The following is a 15,179-nucleotide window of genomic DNA, read 5'->3' as shown; positions in this document are numbered from 1 at the left end:
TTTACGGTTATCTCGCAGCAAACATTTTTCTTAAAATTTGAAGGCACGATGACATGGTCCTATGAATTAATTAATTTCTTATGCGGAAGTTTTGGCATTAGATCTTTTCGCATATATAAAAAGTTAAATAAAAAGACACGGTATATATATACGTATAAATTTTTAAATGTTTAGCTCGCCATGGAGTTTGGCTCTGATCCCATGGGGAACCTACTGCGAGTACTGCCTGAACGAAAACATTCCTTGTTTAATGTGTTGGGTCCGACCCTGAGTAATGCCTGAGTACTTTCTAACAAGTCTAATTTAAAAAAATGTATTTATAAAAACCAAACAATTAGGGCAGAGCTTTATTAACCTTACACACACTTGGGTGACTGGAACAGCCCGGATTCCCAGAATATACATGCTCGATCATTTTATTGATTTATCATACTCAGGGCCTGACGTGCAAAGCACGTGGAAAAACATCTCAAGTATTTATCAAAGACACTGGGTTCACATAAATCACATGTAGGGCCCCGAGAAGTCAGAACCCTCATATATAACCAGGAATGTATACTACATGTAGGTACCATGTGGTTACACGTCCTCTGGAGAGTGCTCTTCTAAAATCATGCAAAGTAATTTCACTTATACATAAAAACACGCACGTAACATCCTTTTCAAATTTTCAAAATGGACGGACCAGACCTACCCCAAAATAACAATACAAGCCTCCGCAAAAATGGATCAATAGATAATAATGAATATAAGTAAAAATAGAAAGCTTTATACCTTGTCGAACCTCAAATTTCAAATCCATTCGTCATCCATCTTATATAAATTATTTTACTTTTATTTTTTACCATATACATGTGTATGAATATAAGAGAAAGGTTCTGTTGCAACACCCCCCCCCCCCCCCCCCCCCCCCCGTTGCCATATATGTATCACATATGTTTTATGACTCCTAATCACAACTAGATCACTGGTACCTTTAACATTGTTTATAATATTAGTCACTAATATCATGGAATTGTTTTTCTGAAGTAAAAACAAACTATTTAGCATTATTTCAGTTACTCAGAGAAGAAATGCATCTTCGATAAAATGCCAGTAAATAAACTTGATGGATCCATTTAAGGTTACAAAACCTTGAGAGTTGAAAAAAATCTGAGGACGTCGATCTGGTTCCATTTACATACGTCATAATTCATATGAATATTTAATGAAGATGTGTGTGTAATTCCAGGGATTGGTATCCCCCACCCCCGATCATTCCTCAGTAAGCTCTTATTCACCACTGCCGCGTAATTCTGGAGTGGATTGAATCAAAGCATTAAATACACGTGAAATGCAATCCATTCATATCAGTTCAAGTAGAGGGGGGGGGGTGTGAAATTATAATATCATATATTTATATCGAATGAAAATATTTTTATTCATCAAGAATCTAAACAAGCAGACAAGAACTTAAAAAAACCCATATATATACTGTATTCTTTGGTGTACACAGCTATAGAATGATATAATTTTTCTTAAAATTCCGAAAGGAAAATCTCAAATTCCAGTTATTCAAATTTGCATAGCTCCCCTTTTTTATTATAAATATATACATTGTAATGTGTTTATGAACTAAAGAGCAAAGGTCTTCCTCATTAATATTAAAAAGAAAGACGTGTAATTTATACGAGAAGAATCACCAAATCACCGCCTTAATCACGTTCGTAAATGAAGTAGAAAAATCACATAGAGACAAAAATGTACCCCTCCCGAAATAAAATAATAATTGATAAAGTTTTTTAAAAAACTTTCAAAAACAAAAATAAACCCCGCCTCACCAAAATCAAAATGATACAAACCATGCATACAACAAAAATAACGTACCCCTCCCCCTCCTTCGAATGGACTCATTAACATTGGTTGGAGAATGAAGTGTGTGGGTGAGGATCCACTTGTTCCAGCATTTCAAAAATGAAACTTTCATTCTACATATTATACATATAGGTACATATTATAAAGAATTAAATGTGCATAGTTTTTGCTTCAGTTTTGTTTGAAATCCACATCAGTGAAAATAATCAAAGTTAGACTATGGTATGGTCAGGAGTTGTAGTAAGAGAGGCCTACAGCTCTGAAATTTAGTATCATATAAATTCCTTTTGTGTTACCAAATAAGATTAGCCAAGAAAAAGATCTAACGTAACATCATCTTCAGAGAAACATGTTAAAATATCGAGTTTAGACTGTCATTTTCAATGAAATGTTATGAAAAACATTTACAAATGTGAAAGTATTTTTTTCACTTCAGACAAATAATGAAACCATGTTGCCTACATGTACAGTCTCCGAGAGGAAATGTTATATTTACTGTATGCACATGCATATGCATCTGATGTTAATATAATTAAACTGTACATTTTATGTGAAGACGTTTCCTACATGTTTAAAGGGACATAGACCCAATATGAGCTCAAACTATTCTTTTTATTTTTCCATTTTTAATTTTGTAAATTCCTTATATTACGCGAGTACTTAATTCCGCGATCCCGTTTTGTAAATATGAGTAATTTTAATGCATCGTCAAAATTTGAATGTCAAATACCAAGTTACAAGCTAGACACAAAGTTTGAAATTCTTTGTTTTGCAAACAAAGCTCGAGTCTTGTTATTGTTTACATATGTATTGTATTGGTATAAGTTTCAATCAAATGTTACTTTCTTTTGTTATCATTATAATAATGAAGGCATTGAATCTGTCCCCTTGTTTGCCACGAGTCATATTGGCATATAAATGGCAATTTCTTTCCTTTACACTTATATAACACTCGAGCTTCGTATACACAACAATGATTTCTTGACTGTATCTAGCTTGGAACTTGACTTCTAATACTAGTATTCAAATTTTATCAAATTATATTTTAAAAATAAAATATTACAAACACAATTTTGAGCTCAAATCGTGTCTAGGTCCCTTTATTAAAATTCTAGTTTTAGCATTTGGCACCTGTCCAAAGAATTACAATGAATAAGAATAGAACAATGCGATAATATGATTAACATGCACTAAATTGTAAAAACTGATGATAATAATAAAAGTTCTGGAAAATGTGTAAATTTCACAAATCAAAGCTTGCCTTTCATATAGTTATAATATAGAAATTTAATGCACAAAATTGAAATTATATATCATGAACTAAACAAATCTGTGTGAAACTTAAGGACGGAGTGAATAAATGTACAATGTCATGTCTCAGTAAACAATTGGATTTTAAATGGTTAGTTTTGGTATGCATTGAATGACAAATCAATTTTTTTTTTGCAATATGAATAAAAAATGAGCTGTATGTTAATCATCAAGTTGTCACTTAAACATTAAATTATCTAGTTCACAGTAAATAGGCTTTGAATATAACTGAAAAATCAATTAATAGAAAATAATTTTTTGACATTTCCTTGGAAACCCTTCAAATAAAATCTTTAAAATCTTTTGATTTCAATCGACAAGATTTGATCTATCATAATTGGATCTCATTACGTAGTCTCTAAAAATAGAAACACCTATAAATTTTTTGAAAAATAACAATTATATCCTAGGAAACCAAATTGATTCTAACAAACGTTTCGTCAATTAATTAATCGATACTGGACCTTTGATACAAAGTATGAACTTAAAAAACCTAACGAAAAACAAACACTGAATTCATATATGAGGAATCGGATTTGAAGTCTCCTCAACGAATATCTAAGTACCCTTTTGTCCATCCTTGTTTGTCTTATTTTCAGCAACATCAGTTATTGAGACTATTGTCTACAGGAGTATGTCCTGTTATGTTATTGAGACTATTGTCTATAGGAGAATGCCCTGTTATGTCATTGAGACTATTGTCTATAAGAGTATGCCCTGTATACTTATTGAGACTATTGTCTATTAGAGTATGTCCTGTTATTTTATTGAGACTCTATCGATATTAAGAGTACACCCTGTTATGTTATTGAGACTATTGTCTATAGGAGTATGTCCTGTTATGTCATTGAGACTATTGTCTATTAAGTATGTCCTGTTATGTTATTGAGACTCTATTGCCTATAAGAGTTTGCCTTATTTTGTTATAGAGACTTAATTTTCTGTAAGAGTATGCTAGAATTTCCAATTCAAGTTTCCCATCTGTATGTGAAACCACAGCAATGAACAGGCATTTTGCAAAGGTCTTCAGGGAATTTCTTTTTCAATTTCGTCGGACATGAATAATTTAGCAATAATTAACATTTGCTTAAATGTGTAGTTCTTATCATATTATTTTGTGTTTCATAAAGTATTTTTTAGTCAAAAGCCGTTCAAACACAGATACTCAGTATTCGCTATTCGGCCGCTGCAATTCTCAACCCCTGGTGCTTCTTCGGACTCTGTGTGTTTTCCTTATTTGTACACAAATGTTTTAAAGCATTCAATGTCAGCATAGGTACATCAGTATTGACAAATACTTTCTTATTTTCACTTTTGCTTAAAATATACTTAAACACCTAATTGGAAGGTTCGTTGCATCGAAAAATCCCACAAAACAGTCAACTTAAAACATAAAATGTGAATACTAAAACTGATTTATGAATTCAGTCTAAGAACGCTTCCATTCTTAAATCAATTAACACATCTTAACATCTGAATGTGGTTATTATTCTACCGTGTGGTCTTTCAAAAGTCTTTGATAATACAAGAAGTGTTGAAACCCCTTATCAATTAACATTAAAATTCCTTGACATAAGAAAATATGCAGATTTAAATCTACACGACATTTTATTATCTATTGTTATATAATTCAATTTTATTAAGTAAAATTTTCTTTGTTATATATTTCAAACTCAAATTTAAGAATACGGACATACATGTACCGAGGGAATGTTGGTTCACGCAGTCATAACCAGCACTCGGGAATCAGTTTGTCGTCACTTTATATCACGTAGAAAAATATACTACAAACCTTTGAAACAAACATTTTTTTGCAAAGCCAGTGATAATAATGTTTGGTTTTTTTAACAAAAAAGCTCCCACTCCACCCTAATATCATTGAAATCTAGAATGTTTCATCGTAATATATAAAAAGAGCCAAATACATACTTTGTCCAAAACGCATGAACCTACAAAATAAACGAATGCTAAACAACATTTAAAAACCATGAAGGTAACAAAATAAGGAAAATCAAAGTTAGAAAATAAAGTATTGGAAAAACTACTTTATTAACGTATATGACGTGAATCTATTAACCTTTATAAGTTTATAAAAAGTCAGTCTAGCATTTGTCTCAATAAAATAATTTCTATGCTGGTATTGTAATCAGTAGGGAGCACTCAGGGACGTCGTGTAAAGAAGTCGTATGTTTTCTCCAACAACTTCTAGTAACAGAAGCGTCAACGCGTAAATTTAACAGTATAATCCCTAAAATAAGCAAAACGTGTCTTTCAATGAAAAACTTACGAGCCCGATTGATTAATTGATTCAGGAAGATCTGTCTTACTTTCTCACCAAAATATAGTATCATTACTTATTTACTTCTACTTACCTACTTACTTAATAAATTAGCTAATTACTACTTTTTATGATGAATCAAAATAAAATATAAACACATAACTGGAAAATTGATTGAGTAAAAAATTATACACTTAACTAACTAATATTAGTAAGCTCACACACAAACACACACAGTCTTACAAAATACTTAGATTAATAATTGATTATTTATTATTTATCTATCTATATTTATCAGCCGCTTATACAAATACTGAAAAATATCGTCTGTCGTCACTTGAACTAATTACACAGATTACTAGTTTACTCAGATGTAGTTTTAAAGATTCATATTTCTTTCCAATTGATATAAAATACTACAAAATAATAGACTAAACATTACTTTTTTAAAAACTTGTTAGCTATAATTATTTCAAAATTCCTCCACCTCGTCCTAAATTACTTAACTTTTCTATCAGACTACTGACACACTTACTAATTATCAGCTGCATGTCAGTAGTTACCAATGATTTCACTTATCGATATAATCTAAATTTCTCACAAACGTACTACTAGTTTCGAATTTCTTTAGAAACTATTAAAGGACTAGAAAACGATTGTCACATTTTATTTCAAATTTCAGTTGTTTCATTTCAAAGTTTTAATTTTTTTTTATTAAGTTTGAATGTAATTTCTAAAACTTTAAAGGAGTAACAAAGACCTAAACTCTAAAGAAGATACCATTTCTTAAAATTTAATTCTGCTTTTATATAGCTTTAAAACTGCTTTATTTTTGTCATTCTTTTCTTGAACTTTAATACTGTCTCAAGCCGCTGATCACACAGATATCTCTATATTCATATAGATATACATGCATCTATATTTTGGCATTTATAGAAATGTTGTATTTGTAAGAAGAAAACTAAGTTTTGGGAGATGTACGTGTTTAATCCTTATGAACGGCTGTATGTCAATAAAATAAGTTCAGTTTACTTGGAATATTCTTTTAATAGAGAGAAGGTACAAGTATATGTATAAGGCAACTTTCATGAGAAAAAGGCACCTATTTTTACTATTTTTATTTTCAATATTTTTATATTCTTTTAAATTTTCACTTTTTATTATATAATCAATGCAAGGAAATTGCCAAAAAAATTGCACAATCATAATAACTTTTTTCTACTAATTTTACAGTGTTAATTTGTATACAATAAGATATGCCCTTGCATCGACAATTCTGTTATGGTACAGTTGGTTTGTTCGAGATGTAATTGCTGTGCATGTAATTATCGTTCAACTTGTGATGTCTCCAGAATACTAATGCTGAGGTGAGGTTTCACTATAAATTTACTCTTTACTTGTCATATGACATGCTTATAAAATATTACTACACTAATTAAAGCTTGTTTTAATGTTCTTGAGATGCAAAGGCCAAATTGAAATGAGGTTAAATGGAAATAAATGCCACTTTGTAATAAATTACAGTTAATTACAGGTAAAAAATGTATTCTTCATCCAGCTTGATTTTACTGGTTTCAGCATATCTTTGTTTTATTTTTTATGATTTTAAACATTTTATTTTATTGTTTTTTTTGGAGAGGAAATAAAAAAGAAATAAATAAATGAAACTGGACTAAGCCTGAATTACCCCTACTGGAATAATCGGAAATATTCCCCGAATTCATGTGTATTAATAAACTAAATATTTACCATACTTATACGTCCAAAGATCACCGAATTTGTTGTTTTGAGTCTTCAAACTTTGGTCTATTTTAAATAACATTAGCAATTAATCAAGGATTTTATATAAGTAGCTTGTTTTTTTTACTGAAACATTAGCGAACAGAAATATGTCTAGTAACAGATGAAAAATTAGAAAAACATGGTGCGGTTTTTATTTTAAAAAAAAGGTATCTCAATCATAAAGTTATTCTTTCATTTTTGTTATTTCGAAATGCAATCTAGTCTCTTTAAATGACTAAAGTTAGGTTGACATGTAACATTCGAGAATGTATGTGGTTTACGTCAGAAAAAAAGTCTGAATTATCTAGTCAGTGAAAATAAATAAGATGAATATTTTCTTAATTGAGTTTACTGTAAAAACAAATTGCATGTCAACATATATAATTTTTATGTTGACACGCAGTAATAAGTTGTTTGTACTTTTAATCCGATAAAGGATGATATTTGACATTTTTAAAAAGTATTTCAATATTTCTAGTTGATTACAATTTCCGGATCCCTTTTAACGCATTGATATCGCATGCTGATACATGTATATGCATGTTACATGTTGACATACTTATCTTGCATAGCAAAACAAACTATAAAAACACATTGCATATCGGGACAGTCATATGCAATCATAGAAGAACGAACATTACTTTTGTCTTATGTATTTTCTCCCTTTGTTCCTAAATATTCCAAATACAAGTAGCTTTAACTGAACAATACATTTGTCATTAGGCTTGACTTTGTTGTTAGGAAAACACGGCAGACAACTTTATTTTAATTTTTTATTATTTTAGCTTGAAATAATATTCATATCGATAATTTATAAATGAATGATAATAAATGAATTTAATGAAAGTGAAAAGTAAATCAGAAAGAGAAACTAATAAGGCATAAATTTATTAGCACACATGTGATATAGGGAACGACATTGTATCCCAGTAAACCAAATAAATCACTTGTACACTTATATAATGAATAATAATTTTATTAATTAAGATTTAAAATAAATGATAGAATATACTGAGATATTTCTGCCATATTGTAAATGTTGATACCACTAGTAGGGTGTACAGTGTTACACAATTTTGAATTTAAACCCACCAGTGAACTCAAAATTTACAACATTGAACATTGATTGGGATTACTCTGACCTTTCAGATACAAATAATTTTAGATAACTATTTATCAGCCGAGGCTCGACTCAATGACCTTCAAAGACTTCAAATTCAAAAAATTATTCACGCAGTAAACATCTATGCATTTCTACAATAAATAACAATGCGTCTGTTCTTTTGTTGAAAAAATCGGTAAGTCTCTTTGTAGTACAGTTACACAACTCTGTTCTCCAAATAAAAATAAATCGGAGAGCATCTGTGTTCGTGAAATTCAGCAAAGAAATGATTTGAAATAACAAAGTTTTACCCGAAACACAGTTTGGTTGGTATTCCCCTTCACTACTTTAGTTCGTTTTATTGTCAATACCCTTTTGTATTTGATAGGGATTTATTGAAAACAGCAGCTGCCAGATACTATTGCGCTGATAAGCTTTGCCTGTACCACAATAAATAATTCACCTTAAAATGAAAGAAAATCGATTTTTCTCAAAATCACCTTAAAAATTTGTAACGACGTCAAAGTTTGAATAAAATTATTTTCTCGAAACATATTTTCTTTAAGATGCCGAAAAAGTCTAAAATGAGTCACTTAAAGGGACTTGAACACGATTTGACTTAAAATTTTTAAATTTTATTTTTCCATTTTCAATGTTTATACTGATAAATATAAAAGTTTATAATGCTATGTCAAAATTTGAAACTCAAATATCAAGTTTCAGGCACGTAGCATCAGGGGGGGCCAGGGGGGGCCTGGCCCCCCCCCCCCACTTTTTCTCGCAGCAACAAATTTTTTAAAATTTACATATAGAAAATTGAATTACCATGAAGTTGGCCCCCCCCCCCACTTTTTTGGGAGTATGTAAAAAATTGATATGCAAATAAGGAAATGAGGATTGAAATTGAAGAAGTTATATACTACGCCAGCCCCCCCCCCCCCCCCCCCCAACGGATTAGGATTTTGGCGATTGTGGAAAAGTTTAAATTTCCCTTTTTTTTTTTTTTTGCTTGTGAAGATTTTTTGGATGAGTCTGGCCCCCCCACTTTCAAAAACGATGCTACGTGCCTGAGTTTTAAGCAAGATACATTTTAGTATATTCGTAGATAAAATCACTGAGGTTTTTTTCCAATGGTAGCAACCGATTTCAGCATTCTGGGATTCTAGAAAAGATAAACAGCATCAAAGTTATCAACAATTAAAAAGTGATGACCTTTATGAACTACTTCTGTCTTTTAGTCTATGAGTTTTATTTTTAATCGTTAAGGTTGTTTTATTGGAAAGGAAAATATGTTCTAGAGATTTTGTATTAACCTTTATTAATAATTTATGAATAAATATTGCAAGATTGTTATTTCTTCCGAACGACAGATCCCATTCTTAAATTTCTGCTCTTTTCGTGATGAATGCCCTTCACATATTTTCTATACGAAGTCATTGGTACCAACTTTTTTCGGATTATCAGATCAGATTAATTAAATAAAGAAACAGTAATGCCGGTGTGCGGCATTAAGGAATTTATGAGTGATGTGTGACGTCCCTCGACCCTATATAGAACATCACGCACCTCCTATTAAAATTGTCATTAACTTAGAACTGACAATTATATAATCGTTTACTCTCGCGTCCTCATACAATGGAGTTCTGTTCCACAGCATTTCTTTGATATGGTTGGTGTCAGGCGTCTTAAAATGGGCCGCTCAGCCTTGAAAAACCTTGGCAATCTATCAACAAACAGGGAAGTGAATGTTTAAGATGTTTGGACAGCTTTATTTTCATTCTGTCATTAATTTTAATAAAAAGTTCTATTTTGTTGGTATCAGAAACACTTTCGATTAAAACTGAAATCATTAAAATCTTTTGTTTTTAGTTTTTGTACAGTACAGGCTTTAGAAATTCTCAATATTTTCCTTCCAAAACTCAAGACTACATTGAAAGAAATGAAAAAAGGTCTAAATGATAGATATATATGTAAACAATCTTCATTTTTACATAGTATAATCATTAATATAAACCTTCTTTAGATTTTGATACTAACATGTTATATGATTTTTGATTTAGATGACATTAAAACTTTATTCTTATTTAACTTTAACGCATATCATAAAAATAAGTTTGTATACATTATCTACTTTCTTTCTTTTAATTTGCGTATAATGTTCTAAATTAGGATTCGAAATATGAATTAACTTTCTTTCTTTTAATTTGCGTATACCGTTGTAAATTAAGATTCGAAATATGAATAAACAAAATATTTGATTTCACAAAAACAAGAATTTTATTTATCCACAATGAAATAAACTTGACGATTATTAAATACAGTCCAGTGAAATAAATAAAATTCATCATATATTGCTATATAAGACTGTGATTATGATGGAACTTTAATTAGCAACCTAATAATGTGCTATTTATCATGACCTAACTCAATTTAAATAAGATGGGTTTTTTTATTTAAATATTTTAAAAACTTTAACAGTTTTTAACGACGAATGTCATTATACGCTGTTAATACCATTACTGTATTTCTATTGCTATCTTTTTAATTTTATGGATATCTTCTATCCGTTGTTTTTGGATATTTACCATATTGAATAAAACATTCGAATAGATAATTGTCATGCTCAAATGTTTTTTGTTTTTGTTTTTAGTATTTTGAGTTTTTTTAATCTTACTATAGTAATAACACATTGTTCTAAAATGTATATGGAAATATGATATTGTGATTTTAATTTTGTTTTAAATCCTTTTCAAATTGCAATTGATTATTATTATTGTTATATATGACTATGATTAAAAAATATTAAACATTAAAAAATATTGTTATGAAAATTGATACAATTCCAAAAGAATCGCATTTATGATAACTCCTATCCTTCTACATAGATATGACAACAAATTTTAGCCCTAACCTAATGCTGAAATTGTAATTTTAAAAAAATATAGTATCTATTTTATTCTTATCGGTATCTTTTGAGTGAACCTTATTGTTTTTCCTAATTTGTAATTCAGTGTTAAATAATTGCATGCTTCTGGTCTCTTTACTGTCATTTATTGTGGAATCTTTTTATGTCGTTGAGGCCAATTTTTGTAAATTGACAATTTGCGTACTGTTTGTGAGGTTGTAATACATGGATTTGTTTGAACGTTTAAAGAGAGACTTTTTTTTTATTCCTTTGCAACGTTAATTGTGGTTTACCAACAAATCTACATGAATTTTTATCCAACACACATTTAAATGCATAAACAGGCAATATTGTTAAATATGTATTTTTATAAACGAAATAATTATAAATAATTTTATAAACTTATTATTTATTGATTTTTATAAAGGATTTTAAACTATGTAAAACAATAAAAATTTAAAAGTTCATGTAAACTACATGTAAAATACATGTAAACTATGTAAAACAATAAAAAAATTAAAAAGTTCTGCCTTTCACAAATATATTACAGTTTAAAGTTAGTTCTCTTTGCACAATAGTTTTTTAAGTAAGTATGTACTCTCTACCTAGGAAACTTAAAACCTTTTCTTGTCACACCATTATACTAATACTTATTTTTTAATCACATGATTTTATCAAACCAGCAACAGAAAAATTACCGATTAGTGTACCGACTTGAGACACACTTTAACTGACCGATTAATTAGTTATAACCAGAAGACTTGATTAATGTTATCAACAAATAAAAATAAATTCTGATTTGTTGACAATACTTCAGTTAAAGTGTTGCCATAGGTTTTTATGTCTAAAAATAATCAACATGGTTACCATTTTTAATAAATGACTCTTAGAAATTAAAAAAAAAACCTTTATGAAGTTGGGACCACATTGATAATCATATGAAGGAATTTGACGTATATGTAGAATTGTTTAGAAAACGACACATTTCTCACGTGATGTGAAACGATACAAATCCTTTTATTGTTTTACTTTTAGCCTCAATATCTATTATGCGATCTGCTGCTTAATCATTGTGAGCTACTTGTGCAGATATTCTAATGCGATCCCTATTTCTAAACTTCATCAAATATATAAGACCACTTATTAATAGCATTCTTTTAGATAGTTGTTGTTTACTATTAATTAAGGCTTTGAAAAATATATATTACTGATAAACGGTGGTTGACCGTCTGTAAAATCAGAAATTTTGTTACTCGGAAAGGAAACTTTTTTCTTCTTCAGTTTTCATTAACGGCTACATGTATCTTAAATTGTCATAAAAAAAAAGTTGTTGTGAATAAATTACAAATTGTATACGTAATCAAATATCAAACAAACTAAGCTAAGAAACAGTTGCATTCTAAACTACGATTGGCCTGCTTCGTATTAGATAATAGGTAAGTGTATTTTTAAATAACATCCCCAAAACATATTTCATTATGAATGCTTTTTAATATCTTTAGCTCACCAAAAAAAGTAAAGTAGATGAATCTAAAAAATTAATATACTTAAACATATGGTTATATACAAATAAAACATTGATGCACCGTTGAACTTTGTAGGTCAGATTCAGTAGTCTGCAGTTGTTAATTCAAAAAATCCTATCTTACTTTTTCCGAAAAATTCCAATAAAACTTTTCTAAGGAATACTTTGTTAGACAATAAACCGAATTCATATAAAAGATTATAAATATATAAACAAACAACTAAAGGAAGAAACGCTGGAATCAGAAGTTGTTAAAATTTGTATATTTTACCTCAATTATATCAACAAATTATTATATTTTAATTTCTCTGATATCTTTTTACATGTCACTACGATTGGATCAAAATTGAATGCTCCGGAATGCTCCGGAAAAGATTGTGAGAAAAATTGTCAAGAGTAAATTATTAATGCAAAATAGTTGCGAAACACCATGTCAAATGCTAATTAGTCTGACCGTTTAATTTACGGAATACTGTCGCAGCGTTCCGGGGCTCAATTTGTATATTTTCAATCAACACTTATATGTCGACATCGATCGCGAGGAGATATTTCAAACAAAAATAAAATAGCAAATGCATTTGTCTATATTGGACACATCACTGTCTTACAGAAAGATAATTAAAGAAAATGTAAAATAACAGGCCTACTGGAGGCAAACACTAAACTTGTCATTGACGATTTGTTGATCAACTTATTGAATGGAACATATTGTAGTGACTAATTATGTCAACAGGAAGACACATGAGTTATAATAACTTAGATTGTCCTCTCCTTCATTCATACATTATATATATCACACTGACTGTCAAACAAATTAACATTCAAAGCAATTATAGTAAAAGTAACATAGAAATAAAATACCTATTTAAATGTTTGTATTATTGTGTATAAGTAGAAGTCAAATAGAAATAGAGTCATATAAGAAGAAATGTCAATACTTTGTACATTCAAATATTTCAAACTGACAAATTATATATTTAAAGTTTATATTTTGAATAATTTTGAATAATGTTGAAGCTTCCTCAATCCTGTATGTAAAATGTAAAGTGCATTAAATATTTTCATTATTCCATCATCATACAACAATTTAACACCCCTAAAGTAATGTTTACATCAATTATATTTAGAAAGTTCAACGTCAAAAGATTATACATAAGACATTGTCTTACTAAACGAATATTTTTTACAGACGAAAAATAAGTGATTTGAATCTTCCTAGTTTCCACTTGAACACAAAAGTTTGCTATTATGTTGCAATGAAGAAGGTCATATTTAAAAATACAGTGTTTAAAAACACCTTTATCAAATGAAAAATACGTTGAGGGCTTTGTAATGTTGCTCTGTAATTTTGTTCTTGAAAATAGTTAATGAGGTAAGCTCCCTTGTATAAATAAATATACCATTACACTTACAAAAAAAAACCACCTTCTTACCTATATTTAGGCACAGAATAGTTTAAGGAATTTTTAGTGTTGTAATGGGAAATGACGTTTCGAATGCCAGAAGTAATATCTTAAAGATAGGAAGGGCACAAGGTTGTTACGAATTTTGAATAACATTGATAATTTAAAACGGTCTCGTCTCATTATTAATGATTCCCATCCTGTTTCCAAATATAATGAATTGTTATGACTAAAAGACCTGTAGCCATTCTTGCTGCATATAACTGAATCTTTCCCAGCTCATCATCAACTTTTCATATTTAAAAACAATATATATATATATATATATATATATATATATATATATATATATATATATATATATATATATATATATATATATATATATAAAACACTAAAATGTAAATCTATGATAAGTCTTTAGGGGAGACACTTAGAATTATATGATTGCCAAGTAGTAAATTATTATTATTAGTTTTATTTTATATATATATATATATATATATATATATATATATATATATATATATATATATATATATATATATATATATAATGTCTCTGTTTACCGCCCAAAAAAAGGCTTATTTTTTTAGACTTTCATTATAGATGTTACATCACGACATCGGATGTCTTTGGTTACAGATTTTATTAACGTTTTTACTATGGGTACTTAGATCAGCTGGAATACTTACTGACAATATAATATTTTTTTCATTTCAAAAATTTCAAATTTATCATTGTTTAAATGAAAATATGCATGTGAATTCAAAATGTTTTTACAACTCTGTCATTGTCATTAAACGGTTATTCTGCGTTGTAATTTAATGATTTATCGCATGTATATATATTTGTATAGCTGATATGTTGTATTGACAATGTAAAAGAAAACGTCTCCTCACCCCTTCTCAAATTGATCGAATTTACTAATGTGAACTAGATTGAATAACGTGAAATGATTTGGCCACATTTGTCCTGTTGCAAAGTTCCTGTTGACAGACCTCGAACTGATAAACGGA

This window comes from Magallana gigas, chromosome 2, assembly GCF_963853765.1.
Source record: "Magallana gigas chromosome 2, xbMagGiga1.1, whole genome shotgun sequence".
Classification (NCBI taxonomy): domain Eukaryota; kingdom Metazoa; phylum Mollusca; class Bivalvia; order Ostreida; family Ostreidae; genus Magallana; species Magallana gigas.
The sequence above is the reverse complement of the archived record's forward strand: the minus strand, read 5'-3'. Positions refer to the sequence as shown.